The following is a 23,712-nucleotide window of genomic DNA, read 5'->3' on the forward strand; positions in this document are numbered from 1 at the left end:
TAAATCCTTTCTGTGAAGAAGTGGAAAACGCTACTTTTCAGCCAAATGCAAGCATTTCCCAAATAGCTGTAAATCTCCGTCTAAAACACAAATCGAACGTATTCTTCAGACTGCTCTGCTGGGTGTTCGCTTACCTAAGGGAGTTGAATCTGCATCTAGATTGAGAGAGTGAGAACCACGTTGCTTCTCGGAGCTGCGTTTTGATATGCCAGAGTGAATAAAAGTAAGCGCGGTTTGGAGAAATATCTGCTTCTAAAACCAAAACGGAGCAACCTAACAGAACGGCGTTCAATGTGTGCGTTCAACTTAAAGAGTTAAACTGATAGGTGTTTGCAGGAGTTTCTAAATCCTTTCTGTGAAGAAGTGGAAAACGCTAATTTTCAGCCAAATGCAAGCATTTCTTAAATAGCTGTAAATATCCGTCTAAAACACGAAACGAATGTATCATTCAGACTGCTCTGCTGGGTGTTCGCTTACCTAAGGGAGTTGAATCTGCCTCTAGATTCAGAGAGTGAGAAGCATGTTGCTTCTCGGAGCTGCGTTTAGATATGCCAGAGTGAATGGGAGTAAACGCTGTTTGGAGAAATATCAGCTTCTAAAACCAGAACGGAGCTACCTAACAGAAAGGCCTTCAATGTGTGCGTTCAACCTACAGAGTTAAACTGATGTGTGTTTGCAGGAGTTTCTAAACTTTTTCTGTGAAGAAGCGGAAAACGCATTTTCCCAGCCAAATGCAAGCATTTCCCAAATAGCTGTAAATCTCCGTCTAAAACAGGAAACGAATGTATCCTTCAGACTGCTCTGCTGGGTGTTCGCTTAGCTAAGGGAGTTGAATCTGCCTCTAGATTCAGAGAGTGAGAAGCACGTTGCTTCTCGGAGCTGCGTTTTGATATGCCAGAGTGAATGGGAGTAAACGCCGTTTGGAGAAATATCTGCTTCTAAAACAAAAACGGAGCAACCTAACAGAACGGCCTTCAATGTGTTCGTTCAACTTACAGAGTTAAACTGATGTGTGATTGCAGGAGTTTCTAAACCCTTTCTGTGAAGAAGCAAAAAAGCTATTTCCCACCAAATGCAAGCATTTCCCAAATAGCTGTATAACTCCGTCTAAAACACAAATCGAACGTATCCTTCAGACTGCTCTGCTGGGTGTTCGCTTACCTAAGGGAGTTGAATCTGCCTCTAGATTGAGAGAGTGAGAAGCACGTTGCTTCTCGGAGCTGCGTTTTGATATGCCAGAGTGAATGGGAGTAAACGCGGTTTGGAGAAATATCTGCTTCTAAAACCAAAACGGAGCAAACTAACAGAACGGCCTTCAATGTGTTCGTTCCAATTAAAGAGTTAAACTGATGTGTGTTTGCAGGAGTTTCTAAACCCTTTCTGTGAAGAAGCAAAAAAGCTATTTCCCAGCCAAATGCAAGCATTTCCCAAATAGCTGTAAATCTACGTTTAAGACACAAATCGAACGTATCCTTCAGACTGCTCTGCTGGGTGCTCGCTTACCTAAGGGAGTTGAATCTGCCTCTAGATTGAGACAGTGAGAAGCACGTTGCTTCTCGGAGCTGCGTTTTGATATGCCAGAGTGAATGGGAGAAAACGCCGTTTGGAGTAATATCTGCTTCTAAAACCAAAATGGAACAACCTAACAGAACGGACTTCCATGTGTGCGTTCAACTTACAGAGTTAAACTGATGTGTGTTTGCAGGAGTTTCTAAACCCTTTCTCTGAAGAAGCGGAAAACGCTAATTCGCAGCCAAATGCATGCATTTCCCAAATAGCTTTAAATCTCCGTCAAAAACACAAAACGAACTTATCCTTCAGACTGCTCTGCTGGGTGTTCGCTTACCTAAGGAAGTTGAATCTGCCTCTAGATTCAGAGAGTGAGAAGCCCGTTGCTTCTCGGAGCTGCGTTTTGATATGCCAGAGTGAATGAAAGTAAACGCCGTTTGGAGAAATATCTGCTTCTAAAACCAAAACGGAACAACCTAACAGAACGGCCTTCAACGTGTGCGTTCAACTTACAGAGTTAAACTGATGTGTGTTTGCAGGAGTTTCTAAACCCTTTCTGTGAAGAAGTGGAAAAAGCATTTTCCCAGCCAAATGCAAGCATTTCCCAAATAGCTGTAAATCTCCGTCTAAAACACGAAACGAACGTATTTTTCAGACTGCTCTGCTGGGTGTTCGCTTACCTAAGGGAGTTGAATCTGCCTCTAGATTGAGAGAGTGAGAAGCACGTTGCTTTTCGGAGCTCCGTTTTGATATGCCAGAGTGAATGGGAGAAAACGCGGTTTGGAGAAATATCTGCTTCTAAAACCAAAACGGAAAAACCTAACAGAACGGTCTTCAATGTGTGCGTTCAACTTAAAGAGTTAAACTGATGTGTTGTTGCAGGAGTTTATAAACCCTTTCTCTGAAGAAGCGGAAAACGCATTTTCCCAGCCAAATGCAAGCATTTCCCAAATAGTTGTAAATCTCCGTCTAAAACACAAAATGAACGTATTTTTCAGATTGCTCTGCTGGGTGTTCGCTTACCTAAGGGAGTTCAATCTGCCTCTAGATTCAGAGAGTGAGAAGCACGTTTTTTCTTGGAGCTGAGTTTTGATATGCCAGAATGAAAGGGAGTAAACGCGGTTTGGAGAAATAACTGATTCTAAATCCAAAACGGAGCAACCTAACAGAACGGCCTTCAATGTGTGCGTTCAACCTACAGTGTTAAACTGATGTGTGTTTGCAGGAGTTTCTAAATCCTTTCTGTGAAGAAGCGGAAAACGCTATTTTTCAGCCAAATGCAAGCATTTCCCAAATAGATGTAAATCTCCGTCTAAAACAAAAATCGAACGTATCCTTCAGATTGCTCTGCTGGGTGTTCGCTTACCTAACGGAGTTGAATCTGCCTCTAGATTGAGAGAGTGAGAAGCACGTTGCTTCTCGGAGCTGCGTTTTGATATGCCAGAGTGAAAGGGAGTAAACGCGGTTTGGAGAAATATCTGCTTCTAAAACCAAAACGGAGCAACCTAACAGAACGGCCTTCAATGTGTGCGTTCAACCTACAGAGATAAACTGATTTGTGTTCGCAGGAGTTTCTCAATTCTTTCTGTGAAGAAGCGGAAACGCTATTTTCCAGCCAAATGCAAGCATTTCCCAAATAGCTGTAAATCTCCGTCTAAAACACAAATCGAACGTATCCTTCAGACTGCTCTGCTGGGTGTTCGCTTACCTAAGGGAGTTGAATCTGCATCTAGATTGAGAGAGTGAGAACCACGTTGCTTCTCGGAGCTGCGTTTTGATATGCCAGAGTGAATAAAAGTAAGCGCGGTTTGGAGAAATATCTGCTTCTAAAACCAAAACGGAGCAACCTAACTAAACGGCGTTCAATGTGTGCGTTCAACTTAAAGAGTTAAACTGATAGGTGTTTGCAGGAGTTTCTAAATCCTTTCTATGAAGAAGTGGAAAACGCTACTTTTCAGCCAAATGCAAGCATTTCCCAAATAGCTGTAAATATCCGTCTAAAACACGAAACGAATGTATCATTCAGACTGCTCTGCTGGGTTTTCGCTTACCTAAGGGAGTTGAATCTGCCTCTAGATTCAGAGAGTGAGAAGCATGTTGCTTCTCGGAGCTGCGTTTAGATATGCCAGAGTGAATGGGAGTAAACGCTGTTTGGAGAAATATCAGCTTCTAAAACAAAAACGGAGTTACCTAACAGAAAGGCCTTCAATGCGTGCGTTCAACCTACAGAGTTAAACTGATGTGTGTTTGCAGGAGTTTCTAAACTTTTTCTGTGAAGAAGCAAAAAACGCATTTTCCCAGCCAAATGCAAGCATTTCCCAAATAGCTGTAAATCTCCGTCTAAAACAGGAAACGAATGTATCCTTCAGACTGCTCTGCTGGGTGTTCGCTTAGCTAAGGGAGTTGAATCTGCCTCTAGATTCAGAGAGTGAGAGGCACGTTGCTTCTCGGAGCTGCGTTTTGATATGCCAGAGTGAATGGGAGTAAACGCCGTTTGGAGAAATATCTGCTTCTAAATCAAAAACGGAGAAACCTAACAGAACGGCCTTCAATGTGTTCGTTCAACTTACAGAGTTAAACTGATGTGTGTTTGCAGGAGTTTCTAAACCCTTTCTGTGAAGAAGCAAAAAAGCTATTTCCCACCAAATGCAAGCATTTCCCAAATAGCTGTATAACTCCGTCTAAAACACAAATCGAACGTATCCTTCACACTGCTCTGCTGGGTGTTCGCTTACCTAAGGGAGTTGAATCTGCCTCTAGATTGAGAGAGTGAGAAGCACGTTGCTTCTCGGAGCTGCGTTTTGATATGCCAGAGTGAATGGGAGTAAACGCGGTTTGGAGAAATATCTGCTTCTAAAACCAAAACGGAGCAAACTAACAGAACGGCCTTCAATGTGTTCGTTCCAATTAAAGAGTTAAACTGATGTGTGTTTGCAGGAGTTTCTAAACCCTTTCTGTGAAGAAGCAAAAAAGCTATTTCCCAGCCAAATGCAAGCATTTCCCAAATAGCTGTAAATCTACGTTTAAAACACAAATCGAACGTATCCTTCAGACTGCTCTGCTGGGTGCTCGCTTACCTAAGGGAGTTGAATCTGCCTCTAGATTGAGACAGTGAGAAGCACGTTGCTTCTCGGAGCTGCGTTTTGATATGCCAGAGTGAATGGGAGAAAACGCCGTTTGGAGTAATATCTGCTTCTAAAACCAAAATGGAACAACCTAACAGAACGGTCTTCAATGTGTGCGTTCAACTTACAGAGTTAAACTGATGTGTGTTTGCAGGAGTTTCTAAACCCTTTCTCTGAAGAAGCGGAAAACGCTAATTCGCAGCCAAATGCATGCATTTCCCAAATAGCTTTAAATCTCCGTCAAAAACACAAAACGAACGTATCCTTCAGACTGCTCTGCTGGGTGTTCGCTTACCTGAGGAAGTTGAATCTGCCTCTAGATTCAGAGAGTGAGAAGCCCGTTGCTTCTCGGAGCTGCGTTTTGATATGCCAGAGTGAATGGGAGTAAACGCCGTTTGGAGAAATATCTGCTTCTAAAACCAAAACGGAACAACCTAACAGAACGGCCTTCAACGTGTGCGTTCAACTTACAGAGTTAAACTGATGTGTGTTTGCAGGAGTTTCTAAACTATTTCTGTGAAGAAGCGGAAAACGCATTTTTTCAGCCAAATGCAAGAATTTCCCAAATAGCTGTAAATCTCCGTCTAAAACATAAAACGAACGTATTTTTCAGACTTCTCTGCTGTTTGTTCGCTTACCTAAGGGAGTTGAATCTGCCTCTAGATTCAGAGGGTGAGAAGCACGTTGCTTCTCGGAGCTCCGTTTTGATATGCCAGAGTGAATGGCAGTAAACGCGGTTTTGAGAAATATCTGCTTCTAAAACCAAAACGGAGCAACCTAACAGAACGGCCTTCAATGTGTGCGTTCAACTTATAGAGTTAAACTGATGTGTTTTTGCAGGAGTTTCTAAACCCTTTCTGTGAAGAAGTGGAAAAAGCATTTTCCCCCCAAAATGCAAGCATTTCCCAAATAGCTGTAAATCTCCGTCTAAAACACGAAACGAACGTATTTTTCAGACTGCTCTGCTGGGTGTTCGCTTACCTAAGGGAGTTGAATCTGCCTCTAGATTGAGAGAGTGAGAAGCACGTTGCTTCTCGGAGCTCCGTTTTGATATGCCAGAGTGAATGGGAGAAAACGCGGTTTGGAGAAATATCTGCTTCTAAAACCAAAACGGTAAAACCTAACAGAACGGTCTTCAATGTGTGCGTTCAACTTACAGAGTTAAACTGATGTGTTGTTGCAGGAGTTTATAAACCCTGTCTCTGAAGAAGCGGAAAACGCATTTTCCCAGCCAAATGCAAGCATTTCTCAAATAGTTGTAAATCTCCGTCTAAAACACAAAACGAACGTATCCTTCAGACTGCTCTGCTGAGTGTTCGCTTACCTAAGGGAGTTCAATCTGCCTCTAGATTCAGAGAGTGAGAAGCCCGTTGCTTCTCAAAGCTGCGTTTTGATATGCCAGAGTGAATGGGAGTAAACGCGGTTTGGAGAAATATTTGCTTCTAAAACCAAAACGGAGCTACCTAACAGAACGGCCTTCAATGCGTGTGTTCAACTTATAGAGTTAAACTGATGTGTGTTTGCAGGAGTTTCTAAACCCTTTCTGTGAAGAAGCGGAAAAAGCATTTTCCCAGCCAAATGGAAGCATTTCCAAAATAGCTGGAAATCTTTGTCTAAAACACAAAACGAACGTATCATTCAGACTGCTCAGCTGGGTGTTCGCTTACCTAAGGGAGTTGAATCTGCCTCTAGATTCAGAGAGTGAGAAGCCCGTTGCATCTCGGAGCTGCGTTTTGATATGCCAGAGTGAAAGGGAGTAAACGCGGTTTGGAGAAATATCTGCTTCTAAAACCAAAACGGAGCAACCTAACACAACGGCCTTCAATGTGTGCGTTCAACCTACAGAGATAAACTGATGTGTGTTTGCAGGAGTTTCTCAATTCTTTCTGTGAAGAAGCGGAAAACGCTATTTTCCAGCCAAATGCAAGCATTTCCCAAATAGCTGTAAATCTCCGTCTAAAACACAAAACGAACGTATCCTTCAGACTGCTCTGCTGGGTGTTTTCTTACCTAAGGGAGTTGAATCTGCCTCTAGATGGAGAGAGTGAGAAGCACGTTGCTTCTCGGAGCTGCGTTTTGATATGCCAGAATGAATGGGAGAAAACGCGGTTTGGAGAAATATCTCCTTCTAAATCCAAAACGGAACAACCTAAAAGAATGGTCTTCAATGTGTGCGTTCAACGTACAGAATTAAACTGATGTATGTTTGCAGGAGTTTCTAAACACTTTCTCTGAAGAAGCAAAATACGCATTTTCCCAGCCAAATGCAAGCATTTCCCAAATAGCTATAAATCTTTGTGTAAAACGCAAAATGAACGTATCCTTTAGACTGCTCTGCTGGGTGTTCGCTTACCTAAGGGAGTTCAATCTGCCTCTAGATTCAGAGAGTGAGAAGCACGTTGCTTTTCGGAGTTGCGTTTTGATATGCCAGAGTGAATAAGAGAAAACGCGGTTTGGAGAAATATCTGCTTCTAAAACCAAAACGGAGCAACCTAACAGAACGGTCTTCAATGTGTGCTTTCAACTTACAGAGTTAAACTGATGTGTGTTTGCAGGAGTTTCTAAACCCTTTCTCTGAAGAAGCGGAAAACGCATTTTCCCAGTCAAATGCAAGCATTTCCCAAATAGCTGTAAATCTCCGTCTAAAACACAAAAGGAACGTAGCCTTCAGACTGCTCTGCTGGGTGTTCGCTTACCTAAGGGAGTTCAATCTGCCTCTAGATTCAAAGAGTGAGAAGCACGTTGCTTCTCTGAGCTGCGTTTTGATATGCCAGAGTGAACCGGAGTAAACGCGGTTTGGAGAAATATCTGCTTCTAAAACCAAAACTAAGCAACCTAACAGAACGGCCTTCAATGTGTGCGTTCAACTTATAGGGTTAAACTGATAGGTGTTTGCAGGAGTTTCTAAACCCTTTCTGTGAAGAAGGGGAAAAAGCATTTTCCCAGCCAAATGCAAGCATTTCCCAAATAGCTGTAAATCTCCGTCTAAAACACGAAACGAATGTATCATTCAGACTGCTCTGCTGGGTGTTCGCTTACCTAAGGGAGTTGAATCTGCCTCTAGATTCAGACAGTGAGAAGCATGTTGCTTCTCGGAGCTGCGTTTTGATATGCCAGAGTGAATGGGAGTAAACGCGGTTTGGAGAAATATCAGCTTCTAAAACCAAAACGGAGCTACCTAACAGAACGGCCTTCAAAGCGTGCGTTCAACTTACAGAGCTGAACTGATGTGTGTTTGCAGGAGTTTCTAAACCCTTTCTCTGAAGAAGCGGAAAACGCATTTTCCCAGCCAAATGCAAGCATTTCTTAAATAGCTGGAAATCTCCGTCTAAAACACAAAACGAACGTATCATTCAGACTGCTCAGCTGGGTGTTCGCTTACCTAAGGGAGTTGAATCTGCCTCTAAATTCAGAAAGTCAGAAGCCCGTATTTTCTTGGAGCTGAGTTTTGATATGCCAGAGTGAAAAAGAGTAAACGCGGTTTGGAGAAATATCTGATTCTAAAACCAAAACGGAGCAACCTAACAGAACGGCCTTCAATGTGTGCGTTCAACATACAGAGTTAAACTGATGTGTGTTTGCAGAAGTTTCTAAACCCTTTCTGTGAAGAAGCAAAAAACGCTATTTCCCAGCCAAATGCTAGCATCTTTCAAATAGCTGTAAATCTCCTTCTAAAACACAAAACGAACGTATCCTTCAGACTGCTCTGCTGGGTATTCGCTTAACTAAGGCAGTTGAATCTGCTTCTAGATTCAGAGAGTGAGAAGCCCGTTGCTTCTCGGAGCTGCGTTTTGATATGCCAGAGTGAATGGGATTAATCGCGGTTTTGAGAAATATCTGCTTCTTAAACCAAAACGGAGCAACCTAAGAGAACGGCCTTCAATGTTTTCGTTCAACTTACAGAGTTAAACTGATGTGTGTTTGCACGAGTTTCTAAACCCTTTCTGTGAAGAAGCGGAAAACGCTATTTCCCAGCCTAATGCAAGCATGTCCCAAATAGCTGTAAATCTCCGTCTAAAACACAAAACGAACGTATCCTTCAGACTGCTCTGCAGGGTATTCGCTTACCTAAGGGAGTTCAATCTGCCTCTAGATTCAGAGAGTCAGAAGCCCGTTGCTTCTCGGAGCTGCGTTTTGACATGCCAGAGTGTAAGGTAGTAAACACGATTTGGAGAAATATCTGCTTCTAAAACCAAAACGGAGCACCCTAACAGAACGGCCCTCAATGTGTGCGTTCAACTTACAGAGTTAAAGTGACGTTGGTTTGCAGGAGTTACTAAACTTTTTCTGTGAAGAAGCGGAATACGCATTTTCCCAGCCAAATGCAACCACTGCCAAAATAGCTGGAAATCTCCGTTTGAAACACAAAACGAACGTATCTTTCAGACTGCTCTGCTGGGTGTTCTGTTACCTAAGGGAGTTCAATCTGCCTCTAGATTCAGAGAGTGAGAAACAAGTTGCTTCTCGGAGCTGCGTTTTGATATGCCAGAGTGAAAGGGAGAAAACGCGGTTTGGAGAAATATCTGCTTCTAAAACCAAAACGGAGCAAAGTAACACAACGGCCTTCAATGTGTGCTTTCAACCTACAGAGATAAACTGATATGTGTTTGTAGGAGTTTCTCAATTCTTTCTGTGAAGAAGCGGAAAACGCTATTTCCCAGCCAAATGCAAGCATTTCCCAAATAGGTGTAAATCTCCGTCTAAAACACAAAACGAACGTATCCTTCAGATTGCTCTGCTGAGTGTTCGCTTACCTAAGGGAGTTCAATCTGCCTCTAGATTCAGAGAGTGAGAAGCCCGTTGCTTCTCAAAGCTGCGTTTTGATATGCCAGAGTGAATGGGAGTAAACGCGGTTTGGAGAAATATCTGCTTCTAAAACCAAAACGGAGCTACCTAAAAGAACGGCCTTCAATGCGTGTGTTCAACTTACAGAGTTAAACTGATGTGTGTTTGCAGGAGTTTCTAAACCCTTTCTGTGAAGAAGCGGAAAAAGCATTTTCCCAGCCAAATGGAAGCATTTCCAAAATAGCTGGAAATCTCCGTCTAAAACACAAAACGAACGTATCATTCAGACTGCTCAGCTGGGTGTTCGCTTACCTAAGGGAGTTGAATCTGCCTCTAGATTCAGAGAGTGAGAAGCCCGTTGCATCTCGGAGCTGCGTTTTGATATGCCAGAGTGAAAGGGAGTAAACGCGGTTTGGAGAAATATCTGCTTCTAAAACCAAAACGGAGCAACCTAACACAACGGCCTTCAATGTGTGCGTTCAACCTACAGAGATAAACTGATTTGTGTTCGCAGGAGTTTCTCAAATCTTTCTGTGAAGAAGCGGAAAACGCTATTTTCCAGCCAAATGCAAGCATTTCCCAAATAGCTGTAAATCTCCGTCTAAAACACAAAACGAACGTATCCATCAGACGGCTCTGCTGGGTGTTCACTTACCTAAGGAAGTTGAATCTGCCTCTAGATTCAGAGAGTGAGAAGCCCGTTTTTTCTTGGAGCTGAGTTTTGATATTCCAGAGTGAAAATGAGTAAACGCGGTTTGGAGAAATATCTGATTCTAAAACCAAAACGGAGCAACCTAACAGAACGGCCTTCAATGTGTGCGTTCAACTTACAGAGTTAAACTGATGTGTGTTTGCAGGAGTTTCTAAACTATTTCTGTGAAGAAGAGGAAAACGCATTTTCCCAGCCAAATGCAAGAATTTCCCAAATAGCTGTAAATCTCCGTCTAAAATACAAAACGAACGTATCCTTCAGACTGCTCTGCTTTTTGTTCGCTTACCTAAGGGAGTTGAATCTGCCTCTAGATTCAGAGAGTGAGAAGCTCGTTTTATCTTGGAGCTGAATTTTGATATGCCAGAGTGAAAGGGAGTAAACGCGGTTTGGAGAAATATCTGATTCTAAATCCAAAACGGAGCAACTTAACAGAACTGCCTTCAATGTGTGCGTTCAACCTACAGTGTTAAACTGATGTGTGTTTGCAGGAGTTTCTAAATCCTTTCTGTGAAGAAGCGGAAAACGCTATTTCCCAGCCAAATGCAAGCATTTCCCAAATAGCTGTAAATATACGTCTAAAACACAAATCGAACGTATCCTTCAGACTGCACTGCTGGGTGTTCGCTTACCTAAGGGAGTTGAATCTGACTCTAGATTCAGAGAGTGAGAAGCACGTTGCTTCTCGGAGCTGCGTTTTGATATGCCAGAGTGAATGGGAGTAAACGCTGTTTGGAGAAATATCTGCTTCTAAAACCAAAACGGAGCAACCTAACAGAACGGCCTTCAATGTGTGCATTCAACTTACAGAGTTAAACTGATGTGTGTTTGCAGGAGTTTCTAAACATTTTCTGTGAAGAAGCAAAAAACGCTATTTCCCAGCAAAATGCAAGCATTTCCCAAATAGCTGTAAATCTACGTCTAAAACACAAAACGAACGTATCCTTCAGACTGCTCTGCTGGGTGTTTTCTTACCTAAGGGAGTTGAATCTGCCTCTAGATGGAGAGAGTGAGAAGCACGTTGCTTCTCGGAGCTGCGTTTTGATATGCCAGACTGAATGGGAGAAAACCCGGTTTGGAGAAATATCTCCTTCTAAATCCAAAACGGAACAACCTAAAAGAACGGTCTTCAATGTGTGCGTTCAACGTACAGAATTAAACTGATGTATGTTTGCAGGAGTTTCTAAACACTTTCTCTGAAGAAGCAAAATACGCATTTTCCCAGCCAAATGCAAGCATTTCCCTAATAGCTATAAATCTTTGTGTAAAACGCAAAATGAACGTATCCTTTAGACTGCTCTGCTGGGTGTTCGCTTACCTAAGGGAGTTCAATCTGCCTCTAGATTCAGAGAGTGAGAAGCACGTTGCTTTTCGAAGCTGCGTTTTGATATGCCAGTGAATAAGAGAAAACGCGGTTTGGAGAAATATCTGCTTCTAAAACCAAAACGGAGCAACCTAACAGAACGGTCTTCAATGTGTGCTTTCAACTTACAGAGTTAAACTGATGTGTGTTTGCAGGAGTTTCTAAACCCTTTCTCTGAAGAAGCGGAAAACGCATTTTCCCAGTCAAATGCAAGCATTTCCCAAATAGCTGTAAATCTTTGTCTAAAACACAAAAGGAACGTAACCTTCAGACTGCTCTGCTGGGTGTTCGCTTACCTAAGAAAGTTCAATCTGCCTCTAGATTCAGAGAGTGAGAAGCACGTTGCTTCTCTGAGCTGCGTTTTGATATGCCAGAGTGAAAGGGAGTAAACGCGGTTTGGAGAAATATCTGCTTCTAAAACCAAAACGGAGCAACCTAACAGAACGGCCTTCAATGTGTGCGTTCAACTTAAAGGGTTAAACTGATAGGTGTTTGCAGGAGTTTCTAAACCCTTTCTGTGAAGAAGGGGAAAAAGCATTTTCCCAGCCAAATGCAAGCATTTCCCAAATAGCTGTAAATCTCCGTCTAAAACACGAAACGAAGGTATCATTCAGACTGCTCTGCTGGGTGTTCGCTTACATAAGGGAGTTGAATCTGCCTCTAGATTCAGACAGTGAGAAGCATGTTGCTTCTCGGAGCTGCGTTTTGATATGCCAGAGTGAATGGGAGTAAACGCGGTTTGGAGAAATATCAGCTTCTAAAACCAAAACGGAGCTACCTAACGGAACGGCCTTCAAAGCGTGCGTTCAACTTACAGAGCTGAACTGATGTCTGTTTGCAGGAGTTTCTAAACCCTTTCTCTGAAGAAGCGGAAAACGCATTTTCCCAGCCAAATGCAAGCATTTCTTAAATAGCTGGAAATCTCCGTCTAAAACACAAAACGAACGTATCCTTCAGACTGCTCTGCTGGGTGTTCGCTTACCTAAGAAAGTTGAATCTGCCACTAGATTCAGAGAGTGAGAAGCACGTTGCTTCTCGGAGCTGCGTTTTGATATGCCAGAGTGAATGGGAGTAAACGCCGTTTGGAGAAATATCTGCTTCTAAAACCAAAACGGAACAACCTAACAGAACGGCCTTCAACGTGTGCGTTCAACTTACAGAGTAAAACTGATGTGTGTTTGCAGGAGTTTCTAAACCCTTTCTGTGAAGAAGCGGAAAACGCATTTTCCCAGCCAAATGCAAGCATTTCTTAAATAGCTGGAAATGTCCGTCTAAAACACAAAACGAACGTATCATTCAGACTGCTCAGCTAGGTGTTCGCTTACCTAAGGGAGTTCAATCTGCCTCTAGATTCAGAGAGTGAGAAGCCCGTTTTTTCTTGGAGCTGAGTTTTGATATGCTAGAGTGAAAAAGAGTAAACGCGGTTTGGAGAAATATCTGATTCTAAAACCAAAACGGAGCAACCTAACAAGACGGCCTTCAATGTGTGCGTTCAACTTACAGAGTTAAACTGATGTGTGTTTGCAGGAGTTTCTAAACTATTTCTGTGAAGAAGCGGAAAACGCATTTTTTCAGCCAAATGCAAGAATTTCCCAAATAGCTGTAAATCTCCGTCAAAAACATAAAACGAACGTATTTTTCAGACTTCTCTGCTGTTTGTTCGCTTACCTAAGGGAGTTGAATCTGCCTCTAGATTCAGAGAGTGAGAAGCACGTTGCTTCTCGGAGCTCCGTTTTGATATGCCAGAGTGAATGGCAGTAAACGCGGTTTTGAGAAATATCTGCTTCTAAAACCAAAACGGAGCAACCTAACAGAACGGCCTTCAATGTGTGCGTTCAACTTATAGAGTTAAACTGATGTGTTTTTGCAGGAGTTTCTAAACCCTTTCTGTGAAGAAGTGGAAAAAGCATTTTCCCAGCCAAATGCAAGCATTTCCCAAATAGCTGTAAATCTCCGTCTAAAACACGAAACGAACGTATTTTTCAGACTGCTCTGCTGGGTGTTCGCTTACCTAAGGGAGTTGAATCTGCCTCTAGATTGAGAGAGTGAGAAGCACGTTGCTTCTCGGAGCTCCGTTTTGATATGCCAGAGTGAATGGGAGAAAACGCGGTTTGGAGAAATATCTGCTTCTAAAACCAAAACGGAAAAACCTAACAGAACGGTCTTCAATGTGTGCGTTCAACTTACAGAGTTAAACTGATGTGTTGTTGCAGGAGTTTCTAAACCCTTTCTCTGAAGAAGCGGAAAACGCAATTTCCCAGCCAAATGCAAGCATTTCCCAAATAGTTGTAAATCTCCTTCTAAAACACAAAATGAACGTATTTTTCAGACTGCTCTGCTGGGTGTTCGCTTACCTAAGGGAGTTCAATGTGCCTCTAGATTCAGAGAGTGAGAAGCACGTTGCTTCTCGGAGCTGCGTTTTGATATGCCAGAGTGAACGGCAGTAAACGCGGTTTGGAGAAATATCTGCTTCTAAAACCAAAACGGAGCAACCTAACAGAATGGCCTTCAATGTGTGCGTTCAACTTAAAGAGTTAAACTGATAGGTGTTTGCAGGAGTTTCTAAACCCTTTCTGTGATGAAGCGGAAAAAGCATTTTCCCAGCCAAATGCAAGCATTTCCCAAATAGCTGTAAATCTCCGTCTAAAACACGAAACGAATGTATCCTTCAGACTGCTCTGCTGGGTGTTCGCTTACCTAAGGGAGTTGAATCTGCCTCTAGATTCAGAGAGTGAGAAGCACGTTGCTTCTCGGAGCTGCGTTTTGATATGCCAGAGTGAATGGGAGTAAACGCCGTTTGGAGAAATATCTGCTTCTAAAACCAAAACGGAGAAACCTAACAGAACGGCCTTCAATGTGTGTGTTCAACGTACACAGTTAAACTGATGTGTGTTTGCAGGAGTTTCTAAACCCTTTCTGTGAAGAAGCAAAAAAGCTATTTCCCAGCCAAATGCAAGCATTTCACAAATAGCTGTAAATGTCCTTGTAAAACAGAAAACGAACATATATTTCAGACTGCTCTGCTGGGTGTTCGCTTACCTAAGGGAGTTGAATCTGCCTCTAGATTCAGAGAGTGAGAAGAACGTTTTTTCTTGGAGCTGAGTTTTGATATGCCAGAGTGAAAGGGAGTAAACGCCGTTTGGAGAAATATCTGCTTCTAAAACCGAAACGGAGCAACCTAACAGAACGGCCTTCAATGTGTGCGTTCAACCTACAGAGGTAAACTGATGTGTGTTTGCAGGAGTTTCTAAACCCCTTCTCTGAAGAAGCGAAAAACGCATTTTCCCAGCCAAATGCAAGCATTTCTTAAGTAGCTGTAAATCTACGTGTAAAACACAAAACGAACGTATCCTTCAAACTGTTCTGCTGGGTGTCCGCTTACCTAAGGGAGTTGAATCTGCCTCTAGATTCAGAGAGTGAGAAGCACGTTGCTTCTCGGAGCTGCGTTTTGATATGCCTGAGTGAAAGGGAGTAAACACGATTTGGAGAAATATCTGCTTCTAAAACCAAAACGGAGCACCCTAACAGAACGGCCTTCAATGTGTGTGTTCAACTTACAGAGTTAAAGTGACGTTGGTTTGCAGGAGTTTCTAAACCCTTTCTGTGAAGAAGCGGAATACGCATTTTCCCAGCCAAATGCAAGCACTGCCAAAATAGCTGGAAATCTCCGTTTGAAACACAAAACGAACGTATCTTTCTGACTGCTCTGCTGGGTGTTCTGTTACCTAAGGGAGTTCAATCTGCCTCTAGATTCAGAGAGTGAGAAACAAGTTGCTTCTCGGAGCTGCGTTTTGATATGGCAGAGTGAAAGGGAGAAAACGCGGTTTGGAGAAATATCTGCTTCTAAAACCAAAACGGAGCAAAGTAACACAACGACCTTCAATGTGTGCGTTCAACCTACAGAGATAAACTGATGTGGGTTTGCAGGAGTTTCTCAATTCTTTCTGTGAAGAAGCGGAAAACGCTATTTTCCAGCCAAATGCAAGCATTTCCCAAATAAGTGTAAATCTCCGTCTAAAACACAAAACGAACGTATCCTTCAGACTGCTCTGCTGGGTGTTCGCTTACCTAAGGGAGTTGAATCTGCCTCTAGATTCAGAGAGTGAGAAGCCCGTTTCTTCTCGGAGCTCCGTTTTGATATGCCAGAGTGAATGGGAGTAAAAGCGGTTTGAAGAAATATCTGCTTCGAAAACCAAAACGGAGCAACCTAACAGAACGGCCTTCAATGTGTTCGTTCAACTTACAGAGTTAAACTGATGTGTGTTTCCAGGAGTTTCTAAACCCTTTCTGTGAAGAAGCAAAAAAGGCTATTTCCCAACAAAATGCTAGCATCTCCCAAATAGCTGTAAATCTCCGTCTAAAACACAAAACGAACGTATCCTTCAGACTGCTCTGCTGGGTGTTCACTTACCTAAGGGAGTTGAATCTGCTTCTAGATTCAGAGAGTGAGAAGCCCGTTGCTTCTCGGAGCTGCGTTTTGATATGCCAGAGTGAAAGGGAGTAAACGCGGTTTGGAGAAATATCTGCTTCTAAAACCAAAACGGAGCAACCTAACACAACGGCCTTCAATGTGTGCGTTCAACCTACAGAGATAAACTGATGTGTGTTTGCAGGAGTTTCTCAATTCTTTCTGTGAAGAAGCGGAAAACGCTATTTTCCAGCCAAATGCAAGCATTTCCCAAATAGCTGTAAATCTCCGTCTAAAACACAAAACGAACGTATCCTTCAGACTGCTCTGCTGGGTGTTTTCTTACCTAAGGGAGTTGAATCTGCCTCTAGATTGAGAGAGTGAGAAGCACGTTGCTTCTCGGAGCTGCGTTTTGATATGCCAGAATGAATGGGAGAAAACGCGGTTTGGAGAAATATCTGCTTCTAAAACCAAAACGGAGCAACCTAACAGAACGGTCTTCAATGTGTGCTTTCAACTTACAGAGTTAAACTGAGGTGTGTTTGCAGGAGTTTCTAAACCCTTTCTCTGAAGAAGCGGAAAACGCATTTTCCCAGCCATATGCAAGCATTTCACAAATAGATGTAAATCTCCGTCTAAAACACAAAAGGAACGTATCCTTCAGACTGCTCTGCTGGGTGTTTTCATACCTAAGGGAGTTGAATCAGCCTCTAGATTCAGAGAGTGAGAAGCACGTTTCTTCTCGGAGCTGCGTTTTGATACGCCAGAGTGAATGGGAGTAAACGCGGTTTGGAGAAATATCTGATTCTAAAACCAAAACGGAACAACCTAACAGAACGGCCTTCAATGTGTGCGTTCAACTTACAGAGATAAATTTATGTGGGTTTGCAGGAGTTTCTAAACACTTTCTGTGAAGAAGCGGAAAGCGCATTTTCCCAGCCATTTGTAAGCATTTCCCAAATAGCTGTAAATCTCCGTATATACCACAAAATGAACGTAACCTTCAGACTGCTCTGCTGGGTGTTCGCTTACCTAAGGGAGTTGAATCTGCCTCTAGATTCAGAGAGTGAGAAGCCCGTTTCTTCTCAAAGCTCCGTTTTGATATGCCAGAGTGAATGGGAGTAAAAGTGGTTTGAAGAAATATCTGCTTCGAAAACCAAAACGGAGCAACCTAACAGAACGGCCTTCAATGTGTGCGTTCAACTTACAGAGTTAAACTGATGTGTGTTTCCAGGAGTTTCTAAACCCTTTCTGTGAAGAAGCAAAAAAGGCTATTTCCAAACAAAATGCTAGCATCTCCCAAAGAGCTGTAAATCTCCGTCTAAAACACAAAACGAACGTATCCTTCAGACTGCTTTGCTGGGTGTTCGCTTACCTAAGGGAGTTGAATCTGCTTCTAGATTCAGAGAGTGAGAAGCCCGTTGCTTCTCGGAGCTGCGTTTTGATATGCCAGAGTGAAAGGGAGTAAACGCGGTTTGGAGAAATATCTGCTTCTAAAAGCAAAACGGAGCAACCTAACACAACGGCCTTCAATGTGTGCGTTCAACCTACAGTGATAAACTGATGTGTGTTTGCAGGAGTTTCTCAATTCTTTCTGTAAAGAAGCGGAAAACGCTATTTTCCAGCCAAATGCAAGCATTTCCCAAATAGCTGTAAATCTCCGTCTAAAACATAAAACGAACGTATCCTTCAGACTGCTCTGCTGCGTGTTTTCTTACCTAAGGGAGTTGAATCTGCCTCTAGATTGAGAGAGTGAGAAGCACGTTGCTTCTCGGAGCTGCGTTTTGATATGCCAGAATGAATGGGAGAAAACGCGGTTTGGAGAAATATCTGCTTCTAAATCCAAAACGGAACGACCTAAAAGAACGGTCTTCAATGTGTGCGTTCAACGTACAGAACTAAACTGATGTATGTTTGCAGGAGTTTCTAAACACTTTCTCTGAAGAAGCGAAATACGCATTTTCCCAGCCAAATGCAAGCATTTCCCAAATAGCTGTAAATCTCCGTGTAAAACGCAAAATGAACGTATCCTTCAGACTGCTCTTCTGGGTGTTCGCTTACCTAAGGGAGTTCAATCTGCCTCTAGATTCAGAGAGTGAGAAGCACGTTGCTTTTCGAAGCTGCGTTTTGATATGCCAGAGTGAATGGGAGAAAACGCGGTTTGGAGAAATATCTGCTTCTAAAACCAAAACGGAGCAACCTAACAGAACGGCCTTCAATGTGTGCGTTCAAGTTGCAGAGTTAAACTTATGTGTGTTTGCAGGAGTTTCTAAACATTTTCTGTGAAGAAGCATAAAACGCTATTTCCCTGCAAATTGCAAGCATTTTTCAAATACCTGTAAATCTACGTCTAAAACACAAAACGAACGTATCCTTCAAACTACTCTGCTGGGTGTTCGCTTACCTGAGAAACGTGTATCTGCCTCTAGATTCAGAGAGTGAGAATCCCGTTGCTTCTCGGAGCTGCGTTTTGATATGCCAGCGTGAATGGGAGTAAACGCGGTTTGGAGAAATATCGGTTTCTAAAAACAAAACGGAGCAACCTAACAGAACGGCCTTCAATGTGTGCGTTCACCTTAAAGAGTTTAACTGATAGGTGTTTGCAGGAGTTTCTAAAGGCTTTCTGTGAAGAAGAAAAAAGCTATTTCCCAGCCAAATGCAAGCATTTCCCAAATAGCTGTAAATCTCCGTCTAAAACACAAAACGAACGTATCCTTCAGATTGCTCTGCTGAGTGTTCGCTTACCTAAGGGAGTTCAATCTGCCTCTAGATTCAGAGAGTGAGAAGCCCGTTGCTTCTCAAAGCTGCGTTTTGATATGCCAGAGTGAATGGGAGTAAACGCGGTTTGGAGAAATATCTGCTTCTAAAACCAAAACGGAGCTACCTAAAAGAACGGCCTTCAATGCGTGTGTTCAACTTACAGAGTTAAACTGATGTGTGTTTGCAGGAGTTTCTAAACCCTTTCTGTGAAGAAGCGGAAAAAGCATTTTCCCAGCCAAATGGAAGCATTTCCAAAATAGCTGGAAATCTCCGTCTAAAACACAAAACGAACGTATCATTCAGACTGCTCAGCTGGGTGTTCGCTTACCTAAGGGAGTTGAATCTGCCTCTAGATTCAGAGAGTGAGAAGCCCGTTGCATCTCGGAGCTGCGTTTTGATATTCCAGAGTGAAAGGGAGTAAACGCGGTTTGGAGAAATATCTGCTTCTAAAACCAAAACGGAGCAACCTAACACAACGGCCTTCAATGTGTGCGTTCAACCTACAGAGATAAACTGATTTGTGTTCGCAGGAGTTTCTCAAATCTTTCTGTGAAGAAGCGGAAAACGCTATTTTCCAGCCAAATGCAAGCATTTCCCAAATAGCTGTAAATCTCCGTCTAAAACACAAAACGAACGTATCCATCAGACGGCTCTGCTGGGTGTTCACTTACCTAAGGAAGTTGAATCTGCCTCTAGATTCAGAGAGTGAGAAGCCCGTTTTTTCTTGGAGCTGAGTTTTGATATTCCAGAGTGAAAATGAGTAAACGCGGTTTGGAGAAATATCTGATTCTAAAACCAAAACGGAGCAACCTAACAGAACGGCCTTCAATGTGTGCGTTCAACTTACAGAGTTAAACTGATGTGTGTTTGCAGGAGTTTCTAAACTATTTCTGTGAAGAAGAGGAAAACGCATTTTCCCAGCCAAATGCAAGAATTTCCCAAATAGCTGTAAATCTCCGTCTAAAATACAAAACGAACGTATCCTTCAGACTGCTCTGCTTTTTGTTCGCTTACCTAAGGGAGTTGAATCTGCCTCTAGATTCAGAGAGTGAGAAGCTCGTTTTATCTTGGAGCTGAATTTTGATATGCCAGAGTGAAAGGGAGTAAACGCGGTTTGGAGAAATATCTGATTCTAAATCCAAAACGGAGCAACTTAACAGAACTGCCTTCAATGTGTGCGTTCAACCTACAGTGTTAAACTGATGTGTGTTTGCAGGAGTTTCTAAATCCTTTCTGTGAAGAAGCGGAAAACGCTATTTCCCAGCCAAATGCAAGCATTTCCCAAATAGCTGTAAATATACGTCTAAAACACAAATCGAACGTATCCTTCAGACTGCACTGCTGGGTGTTCGCTTACCTAAGGGAGTTGAATCTGACTCTAGATTCAGAGAGTGAGAAGCACGTTGCTTCTCGGAGCTGCGTTTTGATATGCCAGAGTGAATGGGAGTAAACGCTGTTTGGAGAAATATCTGCTTCTAAAACCAAAACGGAGCAACCTAACAGAACGGCCTTCAATGTGTGCATTCAACTTACAGAGTTAAACTGATGTGTGTTTGCAGGAGTTTCTAAACATTTTCTGTGAAGAAGCAAAAAACGCTATTTCCCAGCAAAATGCAAGCATTTCCCAAATAGCTGTAAATCTACGTCTAAAACACAAAACGAACGTATCCTTCAGACTGCTCTGCTGGGTGTTTTCTTACCTAAGGGAGTTGAATCTGCCTCTAGATGGAGAGAGTGAGAAGCACGTTGCTTCTCGGAGCTGCGTTTTGATATGCCAGACTGAATGGGAGAAAACCCGGTTTGGAGAAATATCTCCTTCTAAATCCAAAACGGAACAACCTAAAAGAACGGTCTTCAATGTGTGCGTTCAACGTACAGAATTAAACTGATGTATGTTTGCAGGAGTTTCTAAACACTTTCTCTGAAGAAGCAAAATACGCATTTTCCCAGCCAAATGCAAGCATTTCCCTAATAGCTAAAAATCTTTGTGTAAAACGCAAAATGAACGTATCCTTTAGACTGCTCTGCTGGGTGTTCGCTTACCTAAGGGAGTTCAATCTGCCTCTAGATTCAGAGAGTGAGAAGCACGTTGCTTTTCGAAGCTGCGTTTTGATATGCCAGTGAATAAGAGAAAACGCGGTTTGGAGAAATATCTGCTTCTAAAACCAAAACGGAGCAACCTAACAGAACGGTCTTCAATGTGTGCTTTCAACTTACAGAGTTCAACTGATGTGTGTTTGCAGGAGTTTCTAAACCCTTTCTCTGAAGAAGCGGAGAACGCATTTTCCCAGCCAAATGCAAGCATTTCCCAAATAGTTGTAAATCTCCGTTTAAAACACAAAATGAACGTATCCTTCAGACTGCTCTGCTGGGTGTTCGCTTACCTAAGGGAGTTCAATCTGCCTCTAGATTCAGAGAGTGAGAATCACGTTGCTTCTCCGAGCTGCGTTTTGATATGCCAGAGTGAATGGGAGTAAACGCGATTTGGAGAAATATCTGCTTCTAAAACCAAAACGGAGCAACCTAATAGAACGGCCTTCAATGTGTGCGTTCAACTTAAAGGGTTAAACTGATAGGTGTTTGCAGGAGTTTCTAAACCCTTTCTGTGAAGAAGCGGAAAACGCATTTTCCCAGCCAAATGCAAGCATTTCTTAAATAGCTGGAAATCTCCGTCTAAAACACAAAACGAACGTATCATTCAGACTGCTCAGCTGGGTGTTCGCTTACCTAAGGGAGTTGAATCTGCCTCTAGATTCAGAGAGTGAGAAGCCCGTTGCATCTCGGAGCTGCGTTTTGATATGCCAGAGTGAAAGGGAGTAAACGCGGTTTGGAGAAATATCTGCTTCTAAAACCAAAACGGAGCAACCTAACACAACGGCCTTCAATGTGTGCGTTCAACCTACAGAGATAAACTGATTTGTGTTCGCAGGAGTTTCTCAAATCTTTCTGTGAAGAAGCGGAAAACGCTATTTTCCAGCCAAATGCAAGCATTTCCCAAATAGCTGTAAATCTCCGTCTAAAACACAAAACGAACGTATCCATCAGACGGCTCTGCTGGGTGTTCACTTACCTAAGGAAGTTGAATCTGCCTCTAGATTCAGAGAGTGAGAAGCCCGTTTTTTCTTGGAGCTGAGTTTTGATATGCCAGAGTGAAAAAGAGTAAACGCGGTTTGGAGAAATATCTGATTCTAAAACCAAAACGGAGCAACCTAACAGAACGGCCTTCAATGTGTGCGTTCAACTTACAGAGTTAAACTGATGTGTGTTTGCAGGAGTTTATAAACTATTTCTGTGAAGAAGCGGAAAACGCATTTTTTCAGCCAAATGCAAGAATTTCGCAAATAGCTGTAAATCTCCGTCTGAAACATAAAACGAACGTATTTTTCAGACTTCTCTTCTGTTCGTTCGCTTACCTAAGGGAGTTGAATCTGCCTCTAGATTCAGAGAGTGAGAAGCACGTTGCTTCTCGGAGCTCCGTTTTGATATGCCAGAGTGAATGGCAGTAAACGCGGTTTTGAGAAATATCTGCTTCTAAAACCAAAACGGAGCAACCTAACAGAACGGCCTTCAATGTGTGCATTCAACTTATAGAGTTAAACTGATGTGATTTTGCAGGGGTTTCTAAACCCTTTCTGTGAAGAAGTGGAAAAAGCATTTTCCCAGCCAAATGCAAGCATTTCCCAAATAGCTGTAAATCTCCGTCTAAAACACGAAACGAACGTATTTTTCAGACTGCTCTGCTGGGTGTTCGCTTACCTAAGGGAGTTGAATCTGCCTCTAGATTGAGAGAGTGAGAAGCACGTTGCTTTTCGGAGCTCCGTTTTGATATGCCAGAGTGAATGGGAGAAAACGCGGTTTGGAGAAATATCTGCTTCTAAAACCAAAACGGAAAAACCTAACAGAACGGTCTTCAATGTGTGCGTTCAACTTAAAGAGTTAAACTGATGTGTTGTTGCAGGAGTTTATAAACCCTTTCTCTGAAGAAGCGGAAAACGCATTTTCCCAGCCAAATGCAAGCATTTCCCAAATAGTTGTAAATCTCCGTCTAAAACACAAAATGAACGTATTTTTCAGACTGCTCTGCTGGGTGTTCAGTTACCTAAGGGAGTTCAATCTGCCTCTAGATTCAGAGAGTGAGAAGCACGTTTTTTCTTGGAGCTGAGTTTTGATATGCCAGAATGAAAGGGAGTAAACGCGGTTTGGAGAAATAACTGATTCTAAATCCAAAACGGAGCAACCTAACAGAACGGCCTTCAATGTGTGCGTTCAACCTACAGTGTTAAACTGATGTGTGTTTGCAGGAGTTTCTAAATCCTTTCTGTGAAGAAGCGGAAAACGCTATTTTTCAGCCAAATGCAAGCATTTCCCAAATAGATGTAAATCTCCGTCTAAAACAAAAATCGAACGTATCCTTCAGATTGCTCTGCTGGGTGTTCGCTTACCTAACGGAGTTGAATCTGCCTCTAGATTGAGAGAGTGAGAAGCACGTTGCTTCTCGGAGCTGCGTTTTGATATGCCAGAGTGAAAGGGAGTAAACGCGGTTTGGAGAAATATCTGCTTCTAAAACCAAAACGGAGCAACCTAACAGAACGGCCTTAAATGTGTGCGTTCAACCTACAGAGATAAACTGATTTGTGTTCGCAGGAGTTTCTCAATTCTTTCTGTAAAGAAGCGGAAAACGCTATTTTCCAGCCAAATGCAAGCATTTCCCAAATAGCTGTAAATCTCCGTCTAAAACACAAATCGAAAGTATCCTTCAGACTGCTCTGCTGGGTGTTCGCTTACCTAAGGGAGTTGAATCTGAATCTAGATTGAGAGAGTGAGAACCACGTTGCTTCTCGGAGCTGCGTTTTGATATGCCAGAGTGAATAAAAGTAAGCGCGGTTTGGAGAAATATCTGCTTCTAAAACCAAAACGGAGCAACCTAACTAAACGGCGTTCAATGTGTGCGTTCAACTTAAAGAGTTAAACTGATAGGTGTTTGCAGGAGTTTCTAAATCCTTTCTGTGAAGAAGTGGAAAACGCTACTTTTCAGCCAAATGCAAGCATTTCC

Source organism: Callithrix jacchus, chromosome 2 (genome assembly GCF_049354715.1).
Source record: "Callithrix jacchus isolate 240 chromosome 2, calJac240_pri, whole genome shotgun sequence".
NCBI lineage: Eukaryota > Metazoa > Chordata > Mammalia > Primates > Cebidae > Callithrix > Callithrix jacchus.